The following is a 5,351-nucleotide window of genomic DNA, read 5'->3' as shown; positions in this document are numbered from 1 at the left end:
TTCTCTTACTGTGTTTTTCTTCAATAGTTGCTTCTTTCATTAAACTTCTGGAGCTTTCTAGAATTTAAAAAATGGTCCTAGATAGAAGGGTTTTTTCTTCATTGTTGAAGACTTGACCGTTGCCAGAAAATCTATGACAATTGTATTGAGTCACAGGAAGTATGGCAGACCCCATATGACAAGTTTTCAGCGTCACCTTACACTTGAATCTCTTCATTTGTGCAATAGTAGGGTTTGTTCGTGAGTGCAGTTTGAGAGGTGCGACTTGGAACAAAATGACTAACAAGACTTACAGACTGCAGTTTCCATTAGCTGTTTCTCTGGGGCTTGGAAGTACGAAGGAAGAGCCTTGGGTTTGCTTGGTTCTTTTGCATGTTAAAAGATCTCTGAAATTGTCAAATAATTATTTGGACGTGCTTTTACTTCAGTTCAGAGTGCTTTTACTCTGTAGCACCTGGGGTGGTGCGGGGATTTTCGTGGTAGTGGAACTGAACAAGGGATGTCCGTGTGCCGTGGAGTGCAGATGGATTTTGTAGGCCGTGGTTGTCTAGGTCAGTCCAGTCAGGTCACCCTGGTGTAGGACTGATATAGCTGGGAACAAACAGAACTGTACCCCTGATGGCAGTCGCTTTACTTATGGCTCTGGGAGGACTTACTGGGTTAGTTCTTCAGTAATTCTCACATCTCTGCATTATGCTCCATTTCCCAAAGTAGCATGCATACCTCCTTGTGTAGCACCCTAGTGCTGGCTTCAGGGAATGCTGAAGCCATGGATCTCTGACTTCAAAGACAACATGTTTTAATAGGCAGCTGAGAGTAGATGCTATTTGGGGCACTTGGTTGCTGCAAATTCTTACCAGTAAGCTGGCTGCAGATAAATTAACTCCTCTAAGAGGATCATGATGAGGTGAGACAGTCTAGTAGATTCATTACAAGACTGAAAAACATTCTAGTATCTATTCAAACTTGTATTATTTGAGGTACAGCAAAAAAACTCCCTGAAGTGCTACAAATACAAAATTTAGATATCCCATTTCCTAGGTTATTTAGCCAGAGGAAAGTAGCTAAGAGCAGTTAAATAATTGAAGCATCCGACCTTGTATTATCCACCAGAATGTGCATTTATCTGTTCATTCAGTGGTGGATGTCCAGATTATATGGATTTTTCCTTGAAAAGAAGAAAGAATATGATTTTTTTTTATCAGTTTCCTCCCACTTCGTCACAATTTCCTTACTTTCATTAAAGAGAGATGAAAAAAGTTTAAGTTGTCCCTGAAAGAAAATACTAACTTTAGGTAATTTAGAGACTTCTTTATAATTAAGAGTGGCAAGACACATGACACAACTGGACTGGATAAAGCAGAAAAGGCTGCAGGGAAAAACCTGCCTGGGAATAGGCATATGCTGTATGAGTACTACATTGGCGGTTTTTAACTCATGCTCTAGTACAAGAAACATTAAATTGAAGCTAATGGACTTTATTCCTATGTGGTAGCCTTAATTGTTTTGTGGTAAAGGAGTAGCCACCAATTAATGCATATTTAAGGTTAGTTAATCCTTTCACTGGTATATTAGCAAATATATAGCAATATACAGCAAATACCTATATTAGGAAAAAAATCATGAAAGTTTTCAGTTTGCGAGAAGTGAGATGGTGGGGTTGCTCATGTTCTTAAGTGGAGTCTATAAGTGATCTGAGTCATTGTTCAAAAGCAAAATAGGTGTGTATAGTAGGTAGCAAAAACATTCTAATGATTTTGAACTGACTAGCTGTTTTCATATGACTGCCATTTTTGTTTCCTGTGTAAAATGAGGTATAAAGAGCTATGCTAAAGTATCAGTTGAAAGAAATGCGTTAAAGATGAGTACTTGTTCTGTTCTTAAATACTAACTTTCCATGTCTTTGTAGGAAGTGTGGGGGTTTGTTGATAATTTTCGTCCTGATCTAATTACTTAATATTAATTATTTTAGACAAAACACTCTCTTCTGGCTTTTGGTTATGAGAGAGGTTGTCCTTCTTAATAAAAAGAAATAAACCCAAGTTCTAGTTCTTTCTCCCTCTTTTCAGAGCAGACTACTAACCAATTAACGAATTTGACAAATTAGCAAATTGAAAAATTCAACAAATTAACCGGCCAGTCGAATCTCTGGAGGATGCTGTAAAATGAGTGAAGCTAATGAATAGCGGTTGTGAAAGCATCGTCATTGTATGTCCAGTGCCATAACATCACACATACAGTAGTGTAAGTAGTCATCCATGGAAGCAACTAATTTTTCTTGTGTGTTCACTGGTAAAGCTTGCTTCACCTACTAGATGATATTTAGAAGGAAGAGGATAGGACAATGAAAGGAAAGACGTAGTCACGCAAACCATGTAGATACTGCTGCATTTTTTTCTCGCTAATAGTCAGCGTTGCAGGCTAAGTAATGTCTTTGGAGACTGCCTTGCAGAACAGCACCTGGTTTGGTGCTCAACTGGACTAGGAAGAATAGGATAACCCGTTTTTTAATAGCAGAACCAGTTAACTTAGCCTTATACGACATTTAGCCTCATGAGACTGTTTTCTTGCCTGATGCAGAAGTTTTTTGTGGAAGAAAAGTGCAAAAAGGTTGATTTATTCTGGCATGATTTCTGTCCATCCATAACACCAGTGACAAGTAAACTCATTTTTGTGTGGGCATGCTTTAGTGTTTGGAAAATGTTCATCTGTAACTTCTTAGCTTGAATAGAAAACTACCTGGGAATTCCCACGTGATAACCAGGCCCTGGTATCCTCTGTAACTTCAGAAGTCAAGCAGGACTGAGTGCATTCATTTGGCGTTACTGTGGGCAATTCCCAGTTGTCCTGGTTTCAGCCTACCCAGCTGGCTCCAAAAGCACCACGCAGCCGATCACTCACCCCTACCCTGTTCCCTGAGGGATGGGGAGGAGAAAAATGCAACCAAAAGGGCTTGAGGGTCAAAACAAAGGACAGGAAGGGCTCACTCGCCGGTTATGGTCACGAGCAAAAGACAGACTCAACTTGGGGAGAGCAACAGACATTTAATACAAAAGAACCACCACCATCGAGAAAAATGAGAGATACAACCAGGTCTTAAATGCAACACATCTTCCCCCCCACCCCTCCGGTCTTTCCGGGCTCAGCTCTGCTCCCTCTTCCCTGCCTAGCAGTGCAGGGGGCAGGGAATGGGGGTTACAGTCCGTCCGGCACAAGGTGTCTCCGCTGCTCCTTTCCCCTCAGGCAGAGGGGCCCTCGCAGCCCTCCCCTGCCCCACCGCGGGGTCCCTCTCACGGCAGACAGCCCTCCACCCACTGCTCCAACGGGAGTCCTTCCCGCGGGGCTGCAGCTCCCCAGAACTGCCCCAGCGCGGGTCCCTCCCGGGGCTGCCGCCCTCCCACCGACGGGCGGCTCCAGCGCGGGCTGCCTCGGAGTCACGGCTGCTTCGGGCCCGGTCCCTGCTCCTCCGGCCTGGGGCCCTCCGCAGGCTGCAGGCCAACCTCTGGGCCACTGCTGGGCTCCATGGGCTGCAGGGGCTCAGCCGCCACCCCACCATGGGCTGCAGGGGAACCTCTGCTCCGGCACACCTCCCCCTCTCCTTCCTCACTGAGGTGTCCGCAGGGCTGTCTCTCTCCCATCCCCCTTTGCTCACCAACACAGACAGAAACAAAAAGAGGTGCAACCAACCGCTTCGTTCACTCTTAAGTCGTTATTTTCAGAGGCGCCATTGGCCTGGCCTTGCCCAGAGGTGGGTCCGAAATTGGAGCCGGGGGAGCTTCTCAAAGCCTGTTACAGGAGCCACCTCTGTAACTCCCTCTCTCACTGCCAAAACTGTGCCAGACGCCAAACCACCACACCAGTTTTCTCAATGAAGCACAGCTTGCTCATCTGCCTTGTTTTTACTCTTAGTCCAGGGGAATTTTCTCTAAAATTCCATTCTTTACCCTTCCCACAGTAGACTTACGCACAGGTCCACAAAAAGACACAGTGAAGCCTCGTTATCTGCCTGCATGAGTGCAACTTGCAAAACTTTTGCTGGCCTAGAATGGGACTTGGGTGGAATCGAGACTTATATAAAAGTACAAGGGTACAATTCACCAAACCTTTGCCTGATCTCCTATGTAATTTTAAAGGTAAAATTTTACTCTATGTGCTTAGATTTCTGCATAGGTGTAAAACTACTTCCTTCTTGCCAGCTCTTTGCTCAGTTTAACACTTCTTTTTTCATCCTTAAATCCACAGATTAGGTGTCTGGTGTCCTAAGTTCCCTGAGAAGCCTGATGCGGTAGCTGTGCCTCATCAGCCTTGGTGTGAAGATTCTCGTACCTGTCCTGGTACTCAAATGAGGCTGGTGATTAAGCTGGGCTGAGGAGGTGATGGCACTTGCTCTGTTTCTCGCTGAAGTTGTGCCTCACTGCAGAATGGAAGGTTCATCAAGCCTGCAAGATCCCAAGGCCAGAGTACTGAGCTCTGGTCAGTTTAAAACTTTTGAATGGTGTCAAAACAACTTCAAGTTCACCAGCAAAGGTATTTCTAACTTCTTTAGGAGCTGCACTTTCCAAGTGTTGGGCTTTAGGGTCTTTCCTTTAATTCACACTCTTCTATGAGCTTCTGTCTGTCTATCTCTGCCCTTGACAAACAGCACAGTAAACCGGCACTGAATTGGCAGCTACAGCTTCCAGAACTTCTTAGTTGAATAGTGATAAAATCAACGTTTTCTTGGGTTGTAAACAGCAGCTTTTGGCATGTAGGTTGCTAAGACATATTTGTGAATTGGCATCATCAGTGATGCCAGCACAGTTTTGGGACTTCTGAGCTCTGTCATTTCAGCGATTGCTCTCAAGTAAGAGAATGTGTGTGTATGTACATGCATGTATAAGCACGCGTGTTTATAAACATACACACTGCTTTTCAGGATCCTATGAGAAATTTTATGTCTGTAATGGGGTGTGCTTTTACAATAACATTTTTCTTTATTTTTTTTCACTTAATTTTCCAAATGAGATTATTACAATTTAGCAGCAAGAAAAATTTTCCTCTTCATGGGTATATGCAATTTCTGACATACCTTTCATTCTTTTAAAAATAGAAAAAATAATGCCAAAGTAAATTACAGGTCTTAATTTAATTATTGTTGCATAAGGAGGAAGCCAATTTAAAAAGAAAACAACAACACACACCACCCAAACACCTCCAATTTATGCTTTTTATGGAGTTTCTTTATACCCAGTTTTGTTTTGGTATGAATACATAACATGTAGTTATTAATCTTTTAAGGAAATAGTAGCACCATAGTTCTGCCATCATGATACCGTATTTATTTGTACAAGCTGTTGTTTTACAGATCCATG

This window comes from Leptosomus discolor, chromosome 1 (genome assembly GCF_034619465.1).
Source record: "Leptosomus discolor isolate bLepDis1 chromosome 1, bLepDis1.hap2, whole genome shotgun sequence".
Lineage (NCBI taxonomy): Eukaryota > Metazoa > Chordata > Aves > Leptosomiformes > Leptosomidae > Leptosomus > Leptosomus discolor.
Note: the sequence above shows the minus strand (reverse complement) of the source record.